This window comes from Microtus oregoni, unplaced genomic scaffold (assembly GCF_018167655.1).
Source record: "Microtus oregoni isolate MIOR12 unplaced genomic scaffold, Mior012 000003F_ref0000135, whole genome shotgun sequence".
NCBI classification, from domain to species: domain Eukaryota; kingdom Metazoa; phylum Chordata; class Mammalia; order Rodentia; family Cricetidae; genus Microtus; species Microtus oregoni.
The window spans coordinates 11,791,243-11,802,500 of NW_024543062.1; the positions used below are offsets into that span (position 1 = coordinate 11,791,243).

The 11,258-nt window shown below is 42.0% G+C and overlaps 1 protein-coding gene across 4 annotated transcripts in view; it reads left to right on the forward strand.

Annotated features, from left to right (window-relative positions):
• The window catches only part of Auts2 (activator of transcription and developmental regulator AUTS2), a 1,102,310-nt gene that overhangs the window by 388,707 nt on the left and 702,345 nt on the right, over positions 1 to 11,258 (forward strand). The window lies entirely within an intron of this gene.

An 11,258-nucleotide genomic window follows, 5' to 3' on the forward strand; every position in this document is an offset into this window, starting at 1 on the left:
AGAGGGGGAAGCTCACTTAGGTTCCTTGGCCTCTTTTTCTTGCTGTTTTCCAGAATTAAGGTATTATATTAAGCTTCCTATAAAAATGCAAATCTCCCCATTCAGTTTAGATGGCATATCCCCCCAACTAGATTCTTCTTATTATATATATATATGTATTGGTGGTATATACATGCGAGGAGTCAGGTTTTTCCTTCCTCCATGTGAGTTTTTGGGTTTTGAACCACACTTAGCAGCAGTTACCATCACTGAGTGAGTGATCTGACAGGCCCTCAGAATAGCTGAGTGATTATTTAGTACCCTTTGGGGTCTTTCCTTGAAGTTTATCTTGAAATTGTTAGGTTTTTTTTTCATACTTCTATCTTCCTTTTGGCCTTTATTGATTTGAGGGTTTTTATAATCTTTCACACCCCAAAGAATTAAAAGCATATTCTGTGTCGCTAAGGAGGTCTTTAGATTCTGTATAAATGTGAATTTAGAAACCAGATTTTACCAGGATGTTAAAAACCTATCATTGACTCAGTGCTAAAATCCAGTTTCTCGCTTTGATGAGGAAGCTGAGAGCCAAAGAAAAATCACTTGGTCAAAGCAATTTGCCGTGGCCAAGCTGAGGCTCAAAGCTAGCTACTTTGAATTCCATTCACTGCTCTTCTGTAAGTCATAGGTCATTGGCTTTTCCATTTGTATGGAATCTTGGGCCTCAGTTGGTAAAGTGCTTCTCCAGCACTGCGTAAGTCAGACATGGTAGTACAAGTCTGTAATCCTAGCGCTGGGGAGACAGAGGAAACAAGAATCATAATTCCAAGTCATCCTCAGCTATATAGTAAGTTTGAGGCCACCTTGAACGATATGAGATTCTTCCTTAGATGCACGTAGGTTTTTGTCTGTCTCTCTCTGTCTCTCTCTCTCTCTCTCTCTGTCTGTCTCTCTCTCTGTGTTCATATGTGTAAATATGTAAGATAGAGATTCTATTTTAAAGATATATGATTATTCATGTCTAATCCTTTAACATTTGGGAGATAGAAATAGGAAGGTCATATTTCAAGGTCATGCTTTACTACATATGGAATTTGAATTAAAGTCCAATGTACGTTTTTAAGGACACAGTCCACATTCAAACCCTAACACCCCTTCCCCAAAGGCTTTATCAAGCATCTTGTTGCATGCATTCTCGCTCTTTTTTCTCCTACTGTTTGGTTACATTGGACTAGAACACACCATCAGGAAATGTGCAAGGAAGGTTGGAGTGAAAGGAAAAGAGACTGTGAATGCCCCCCTGATTACAAAGCAGTCCTTGACATGTGTTTATTGAATACCTAGATCAGTGGATATGGTACAGTTGATAAAATTGTTTGCCCTGTGACCACGAGGATATGTGTTCATTACCCAGAACCCACAGCAAAACCCAGTCATGATGGTATGCCTCTGTAATTCCAGTGCTGTGGATATAAGGAAAGGGTCTTCTTAGCCAGATAACCTAGCCTACTCAGTGAGCTCCAGGCCAGTAAGGAGTCAAACATACACATACATGCACGCATGCGTGCGCGTGCGCGCACACACACACACACACACACACACACACACACACACACGGTTCTTACTATTCTATTATGCCATATAGACCCCTGTCTGCTTCCTACTGCCCCCTCACATTTTTCTTCTGGCCAAGACAAAGTGTTGCTTTAGAAAGACTTTCCAATAGCTGTGTTCATAACAAATCAAATCCCAGAGTTTTTTCTCCAAGCTATTATACCCCTCTTCTCACCAGCATCCAGAGCCAGAACATTTCTCAAAATCAAGTATATTCTAGGCTTGCCTAGAGCCACAGTTAAAAACTTCGCTTGGTGTTCATTCTCCAGCAGAGGGCCTTGGCAGGCAGCTTATGAAGATGGTAACTGTTCTGTCTTCATTGTTTTTAGTTTCTTGCATAAGGAAGTAGGTTTGTTGGATGAACAGGTCCAAAGGCATCTTACCTGAGCCAGAATGTTTACAAGTGACTTTATATTTCCGCGTCCTCGTAGCCACTGCTCCTAGACTCTTCTATCAGTAGAGAAATACACCAAGGTATTTCCCTGACTCCTACGTTGTTCTAAGTGAACCACCCCTTTAGAAATATTTGTTTTTAGATTACGTATGTGGATATGTCTTTGTGAGCGGATGCTAACTCCCTATGGGTGCTCTGGAGTTTGAATTATAGGCAGTTGTGAGTCACCCAGTGTGGTTGCTGAAAGCTAAACTTCAGGTTCTCTGTAAGCAATTTGCTCTTTTAACCTCCAAGCCTTCTCTCCAGCTCACCAACCCCCTTTTTAGTACCAAGATTTTGCCTTTATTATGATGAGTCTGCCTTTCACACTTGGTCTTAACTGGGAGGGTTAAGTCTTAACAAGTGTGTGATGCTAGATCATCCCTGGAGAACATACTGTCTCTGGTATACTGAGGAGCCTTTGCTGTAATTCTGCATGGGCCATCATGAACCCATGACTCTAGGAGCTCTCTTTGGGTTGTTTTTAGACAGCACCATCCAGTTAGCAACCCAGATACACCAGATGTTCACTGCAGAAGCAATATGGAAGGCTAGAGGTACCGAAGGAAAAGATCAGGAATTCTCAGAGCCATGTTGCCCAGGACATGAAGCACCCCCTTTCCTGCTGCTATACTCACTCTGCCTTTCTTGGGTTACTGCCCTCTATAGGGATTTATTTCTTTTGAGCTTTTCCAGATTGGCTTGTTGATTGGTAAAGATTATAGAGATTTAACAATGATGTTCATCCTACTCTGCATCTCCTTTAGGAGAGGGAGCGTAGATTCAAACACACAGGTTTATCTCTTTGACCTTTAGCTAATTATTAGATTGAGATAAATGTGTGTAGGTGACAAATTGCCTTTAATAACATTTAATGCGTGCACTGACATTAATGTCTGGTTTAGTGTTCCAGTTCCATAGAGCAAGGAGCATGGACTTTTTAATCTTAATTTGACCTATTTAAAAGGTGTTTGCCATGAGAGTCATTTTCTGATTAACTTAATAGCATGTTTTACATGGAAAGCAATCAAATATTGATGTAAGAAGAGGATACTAGATGATATATTTCCATGTCTGATATAATTGGCAAAAACATTGGCCAATGCAAAACTTTCTACTTCACTGAAACTGAATGAGTTTTACATTCCTGCCTTTACAAGTCGCTGTGACTAAGTACCTGAGAAGCGACCACAGGGAATAAGGCGTTCTGACTGATGATGTGAGGATCACTGTCCATTTTGCTGTGGAAAGCATGGTGGTGGGTTTGCCGAGGCAAGGGTGAAACTGCTGTTGACTTCTAGGATGCCGTTAATGAGAGAGTTGAGGCAGACAGGTCCCAGGGGTTTGCAGTGGGGTGAGCGGTTATAGTCCCTAAGTCTGCAATGATTCACTTCCTCACGCGAGGCTCTGTCTCCTGAAGGTTCCCAAGTCTCTAAAAATGATCACAGGATGGTGAGAGGCAGCAGAAGGTGAGCGACTGACAGAAGCAGGCAGGCTCTGGAGTCTCCCTTCCTGGTTACCTGGTGTTCACAAGGCTCTGAACCCACGTGCCCTGATTTCCCTTGTGATTCTGGTGGGCATGTTATCGAATCCTTGGAGGACTGCCTGGACCATGAGGAGGACATGTGAGAGAATTAATTTACCCGAAATAATAGTCACCAAACTAAACACCCACTAAACACACCAAAAAGTTTTCTGTCAGGGTTGGAGAGATGGCTCAGTAGTTTAGAGCAACTTTTTCTCTTGTTATGTACCCAAGTTCAGTTCCCGGAATAAACATGGTGACTCACAACCATCCACATCTGCAGTTCCTGAGGATTGGATGTCCTCTTCTGACCTCCGTGGGCACCAGGCACATACGTGATGCAGAGATGTATATGTAGGTATAAGGCACTTTGACACAGAAGATAAATCTTTTTAAAAATTAATAACTATACAATATTCTTAAAAATCTTGAAGAGTGGCTGAAAAGAAGAGTTAAGACCACCCCCTCAGAGGATCTGAATTTACTTCTCAGCATCCTTGGTAGTGTTTCACCAACCACCTGTAAACCCAGTTCTGGGGAATCCGATGTTGCCTTTTGGCCTCTGGTTGCCTGCAATCATGTACGTATCCACTTGGGCATATACACAGTTCAAAATAAATATGCTTTTAAAGTTTCCTAATGAGGGGTCTGGAGAAGTGTCTCGGTGGTTAAGAGCACTAAGAGGTCCTAGGTTGCATTCCCAGTACCCACATCGTGCCCCACTGTTCTCTATTAGTGTAGTCCTATGGGCTCTGATGCCCTCCTCTGGTGTGCAGATACATGTGCAGACAAAACACTCATGCCCATCAAATCAATAGTTTTTAAAATCCTTCCCAGTGAAATCATAAATTACAAAGAAGTCTCTTGGCCAGGGAATAACTGAGTTCTAGCCATCTGCTGGGAATGCAGGCCTAGCAAATGTAGTTTCTGCACAATTAGAAGGATGCTGACCGTAGTATGCCTCCTTATATACAGGCTGTCTGCTATAGCATTCCCATGTTCTTCAGAGAAACCTCCGTGAACCCTGGGTAGAGAGGGTTGTACACTGCATCTAGGTAAGGCGGCATCTGCAAAGTTACAGAGTGATGTAGTGATCACATCATGTGAGAGGAACAGGCAAATGATGTGCAGTTGTTCTCTGTGTGCCAGGATGCCCACCTTCCCTCTTAACTCTGAATTCATAAATTCATAAAGCTCATTTTCAGGATAAACATTTCTGTCTGCAGTAAAATAAACAAATGCACAACTACAAAAATATCAGAAGACAGAATGAAAGGATAGTTTGAGTGAGTGCCTGTGAGATTTAAGTTACTTAAAATGCACTCCCAATTATGTCTTAATGCAATTTTTTTTAAAAAAAGATTTATTTATTTATTATGTATACAGCATTCTGTCTGCATGTATGCCTGCAGGCCAGAAGAGGGCACCAGATCTCATTACAGATGGTTGTGAGCCATCATGTAGTTGCTGGGAATTGAACTCAGGACCTCTGGAAGAGCAACCAGTGCTCTTAACCTCTGAGCCATCTCTCCAACCCCTTAATGCTATTTTGATAAAGCATGTATCCACCAATTATTTCAAAATTGGTTATAATGCTGTGATTCACTTGGATTGAAAGAGCAGTAAATCTCCATCCCTTTAATCAAGGTCTTTCCCCTCCCCTCTTTGTATTTCCTCCTCCTATTTCTTTCCTTTTCTTTCCCCTACTCTTTTTTTCTTCACCCTCTCCTTTCCCTCTATTCCTCTGTCCCCTTGTTTTTCCCCCTTCTCCACTCTCTTCTTCTTCTCAACTGTTTTCTCTCTTCTGCTACTCACCCCTTCCTTCCCCCAGGAAGCTGATGCAGCAACCTGGAGTTTAAAATCAGGTTACTGAAAGATAGAATGAACGCATCAGCATTTATCGTGCCAAGAAGACAACAAGCAGGGTAGGGTGTGTGGAGTGCCACCTTCCAGTGCTCTCTGGACTGTTTTTCTCATTGACGGATTGCTTCCCTGTTGGCTGCCAAACCCTAATGTGCTGGCTCAGTGAGCAGAGGATCAGTCACAGCTGACAGGCCGAACACTGCAGGTGTAGTACAGAAGGATCTGGGTGGTGCCCAGGACTTTGTCTATCTCCGACAGGGCAGATTACAAGGGAACACCCTGTATATGAAGGGGTGACGGTGGCTTCCTTTGCAGACACTGATTCTGACACTTTGCTTTCTTTGGAGATTCCTTGTATTGCCTTCTACCTCCCTTTGCCTGGCCTTTGTCACAGTGCTAGTGCTAAGCCCCTGGCACTATGAAGTAGAACAGGGCCGAGAGGCCCAGGAGCTGCTTGTGAGTCCCTTCTGTGGAGCTTGGCTCTTACAGCATGCAAGGCAGGTTGGCCTTGCTGAAGGATGTTAAACCGCACAGTCAGAGGAAGGGCTGCCTTGTTGGTGCTTCCAGCGCCTAATTGGAGATCTAGCTCGGCAATTTCCTACAGCTTGGCATGGAACATTCTGGCTGTTTGTAGATGACGTTCTACTTACACCATGCCAAGTTGGGTTTTGGCAGATCATCTTTAGTGGGTTTAGAGTTGGGACCATATCCTAATTTTATGAGTGACTGGCTCTTTGAGGAACTTTATAGCTAGGAGGTGAGAGATGGCATTTCACATTAACACAAGGTCCTCCTTAATATATGTTAATAGGCTTGCAAATGAGTCCTTTATTCTGGGATAAGAGAAGGAAAGAAACTGCAGGAGACAGAGGGGAGTTGGCTAGATGAAGCTCTCAGATGCCAAGAAGTTGGCTTGTTGAAACTTCTGCCATCCTAGTACCAGTTTCCATCCTTGTTTCACTGTGTGGCTGTGATTTTAATGCTCACTGACCAGAAAACATCTTAGGAGGGGAGTCGTTTCTTTGGCTTCCACTTCCAGGTCACAGGGCTTTAGCTAGGGAAGTCATGGCAAGAACTCCCAGGAAAAACTCGAGGTGGTAACTGCAGAGGAATGCTTGGGCCTGCCTCATTCCTGGGTTTGCTTAGTTAGCTCTCTTATACAGTCTAGGACCACCAGTCTAGGAACAACATATCACATACTGTGAGCTGGGCCCTACTGCAACCGTTAATAATCTAGACGATCCCCTAAATCCACAGATCTAAGCTAGATACTCCTCTTGTCTCCAGGCACTTACTCCTGGCTTATGGCTGTGTGATTATCTGCCTGTTCATCCATCCGAACCATGTGATAGGTTCCTTAATCAGGCTTTTTTCTTTCTTTTATTTGACTCTCAGCATTATTAATTTGACAAGACAAGCAAGGACAACTCATGTTCATGGGATGTGCCTGTGTCTTTGAATTTCTTAAGGACTTCCATGCTTTTCCTTTCAAATCTGTCTTTTATCATCTTTCATTATTTTAGTTTTCCTTGGTTATCCTTGTGATTTAAAAAGTTTTAGTGTCTCTTACTGTCAAATTTTTAACACCCTTTGTTAGTGTTCTTTCTCATTTTTCATGTTTCCTTGGTCTTCTACCTCCTAGTTCTCAACCGCAGTCTATGTTACTTACTGGTTCCTAAGTGTGGGCCCCAGACTCTGTGGGACCTGCTGCTTCCTCTGTATGCAGCCATCAGTGGAATGTGGTAGAGATGTCTTCAACCTCCTAAGACAGTGGGTAAAAATGGAGTGTAGATGTTGCATTTGGATATACAGCATCAAAAGTTTTTACCGATTATATAGTGTGTGAAGGTGGAAGTCTGTGTTCTTAATAAATCTGTTACTGTTCCCTTAGGAGATTAAGAAATAGTAGAGTATATATAGACTATATTACTCTGTAGTAGAAATAAGATGGTCATTAGTCAGATAGCCAGGACATTTTATCCTCTTTCTTTACATAATCCAGGCAGTGTAAACCTCAGAGGTATATGGGAAATTATCTTCTTTCTGTTGTGGTTGTTTTAAATGTGAGAAAGCAAGATACTCTAATTGCCTTCAGAGCTGTTTGCTTTTAATAGTAAGAAGGCTATTTAGATGTCATTGTGGCCTCATGTATTGTGGAAGCAAGACTGTCGTGTTATCAGTCCCCTTTGGCTTGTCCTGGATCTGTTGCTAGGTCCATTCTTTTCTGCTCTTTCCAGAATCCACCCTCTCACTGGGCTTGATTGTTCCCTCCTGCTCCCACCCTCCGTTTCCATAATCGTTCCCCAGTACCCAACACAACTTCTTTTCTTTCTCTTCTACCCATTCCTCTCTATTCTAATCCTTTTCAGCTCACTCTTAACTTCAGTGTTTGCACACACACTATGTGATCCTGTTAATCTTTTCTGTCATGTATCCATGTATCCTTATTGATAATTGTGCCTTGGCAGCTTTCCTTAGAAAGTGTTGAACTTTCCCTTTCTCCAGTTATCTTTTTAAAATGAATCCTCATCTCTTGCTTCGTGTTCTTCATAGTCCAGCTAATGTTATGTTATGGTATCATGTCCACTGTCACATGGGTCCTCACTTCTCAGCCACTTAACCCCTTGTTCTGAGATCACATCCTAGGACTGCATCCTTGCCCCCATTCACATGAGCTTAACTTTTCTCTACTTGCTTGTTCTTGTTTCTCAGTCATCACATCTTAGTGTTTTATTTCTCCCTTTCTCATTGCTTAATGCTCCAGCCATAAAGCTTGTTTCTAAGTGTGTGTGTGTGTGTGTTTATGCATGTCACATGTGTGCAGAAACTTGAGGATACCAGAAGGGGGTGTCATATCCCTTGGATGTTAGTAATTGAACTCATGTAAGCCCTTAACCATTGAGCCATCTTTCAAGTCCTCTCACTGCATGTTGATGCTCTTCTAATTGCAGTTAGTCTGTCACTTGGTTGCTGAAGAGTCTACTTCTCCCTTTACTTGACATTGCTGTGTATGCTGCAGGAAATTCTTCAGGGCTCACACTGCCTGTGGGTGTACAGGCTGCTCTGTTTGATCTTGAGATCTTCAGTATCGTGTCCCTCGCTACTCCCAGCCCTGTCCTCTAGCTAAGTAGGATGAATGCATATTTCTCCTCCTTGACAGCTCCCTCCTGTGTCTGTGTACAGTACTGTATCACTATATGGTAAAGCCTAGAGTTGAGTGTGTAGTCGAGAGGGAGAGAGGCTGGAGGTTTTTAAAGAAAGTTTTTTGATGTTTCATTTCCTCATCTTCCATCACCGTGAGTTTCCAGAGCTGGGAGTGGCTGACTCCCTATGAATTCCTGAGCTGGTTTTGAACTCTCCATTCTCTACTTCAACCACCCAAATACTGGGATGACAGGTCTGTACCTCCATACTGTGTTCAAGGGATTTTCTATTCTTTATGAATATGAATGGTTATGATACATTTCTCTGTACATCAACTTTTTAATGCTTTTCTTTTATTTAAAGTCACCTGTTATAATTTGTTCCTTGCTTTATAGGTATTATCATAAATTTGATTGATTCTCTTGTTTTTCTGTGTGATCTTTGAATCTAGAGGTTGGTTTCTATTTAGACTTGGGTATTGTAGGAGTTCTGTAAACATTTGTTGAGTCAGGTCATATCCTAAAGATGCCTCAGCTGAAATGTCATATGAACTTCCATCTGTTCTGCAAATGATTATTTAAAAAAATGTAATCTAATTCTTAAACTTACATTTTATGGCTGAGAAAATAGAGTATTTTTTAGGTGTCAAATATGTTTATTTGGATTCAAACACACTATTGGTTATACACGCAGAAAAGCAACAGTTAAATGAGTAGCTGAGGAGAAGGCTCAGCGGGTAAAATGCTTTCCTTGAAAAGATGAGGAATTTCCTAGCATTCAATAAAAACTGTTCATGGCTTTGCATGCCTGTGACTCCCTTGATGGGAAGACTCTAGGCTCACTGAAAGACCCTGACTCAAAAAAATAAAATGAGATTCATAGATCAAGACACTCAACATCAGTTTCTGGCCACCATGCACATGTGTTTGTGCACACACGTGAATATTCACAGACATACACAAAGCATTCATAGGAAAGTGCATACTTGCATGCACAGAACACACATACACATATATGTACACATACATGTGTAGGTTAGTGTATACATACATAGGGAAGTGCATACTCAGAAGAATGCACAGAAATGTCTGCACTATTTCGTCACTATACAATTCTCAAGAGTGTTGGGAACAGCACAATGGGGAGCCCGTTGCTATAATCCATAGTTCAACAAAAGTGCTCAGGACTCGGCTCTCCTTGCCCTTGTGTAACAGGCTAGGGCAGTCATTGTTTATTTCCCAATACCAAGTTTTCCTTCTCATGAAACACAAGGGTATGTGAAGAGAGACACTTGTGGGTTTTTTCCTGTTTTAATTATGCATGTACTCAACTCAGTAGCTTCAAGAGTCATGCAAAAGCCTGATTTTATAATAGAAACCTGGTATGATCACTTCAGCTCACTGTGTCCTTGCATAGTGTTTATGTTATAAGAATACTAGTTTTAAACAAGCATGAACATTTTCCAGAAATCTCATACCTGTAAGTAAGACATATAACATACGAATGCTTAAGAATAGGTTATTTTTAAGCTAGGCAACCTACACACTGTCATACTCCCTCTGTAACTGACTTACGGTTTGATGTTTCTCACGCACAAGGTAAGTACCCTTCTCCGCATGGCCACATCGGAAGGCTTGCTGCTCACAAGTGATTCCTGGTGAGACCTCTGCAGTGATTGAGTGTGAGACTGCCATAACAGTTTGAGGCCAACCAGAAAATGTGTACAGATTTGCATTTCCTTAGAGCAGATGACTCTTTTTCTGGAAGGGTTAAGGTACCTGTAACCTAAAGCACCATAAAGAACATGTGTCCTACAGAGTAATGACAAAGGCCAGAGGTTGGCCAATGATAGTCTTCTTGTCTTTACAAATGAAGTATCAGTGGAACCCAGCCTGATCCATTGATGCATGTGTGGTCTGTATCTACAACTGCTGATACAGTCTCAACAGTACCAACATGGCTAGCAAGATCCTTCCCTTTGTAGGAAATGTTTGTTTAACTATAATACATATTTTTCTTCTTTCGTCTGTGTGTATGTATGCGTGTGTCCTCACCTATGTGTGTGGATGTGATCATGTAGTTGCAGGTACGTGTGCATGTTTGGAAAGACCAGAGGACAATCTTAAGTATCGTTTTTTCTTGAGGAGCCATTCCCTTTGCTTCTTGAGAGTAGGCTTCTCATCGCTTTGGCACTGGCTCATATAGCTTGGCTAGCTGGGAAGCAACCACCTATCACCACCAGCAGGAAACTGCCTGTCTCTACATACTAAATTATGGGTTACAAGCATACATTGGCACATCTTCCTTTAAAAAAAAAAAAGAAAGTATGTACTAAGGACGAAACTAGGGTGTTCATTCTTGCACAGCCTGAGCCATCTCCTGACTCCAGGAAATGCTTTTAGTACTCCATTTTGACTTCGAGCCCTCTAATCTCCCTTTAGAATGATTTGACAGTCCCTTGATATCTCAGCAGTACTTACACTCATCGGGGTTGTTGACTCACCTCTTGTCCTCATAACTGGTAAGAAATGGATCATACAAGGACCTTTCTGAGAAGACGTGATTGTCCTCTGTTGCCCAAGGCTGCGATACACTCAGCTTTACGGTTCTCCAGCTCAGAATTTTTTTACAGTGTAAAATCATCTCCTAAATACAACATGTCTTTCTTTTACTTGCTGAAAGATAGGAAGGGAGGGAGGAAGG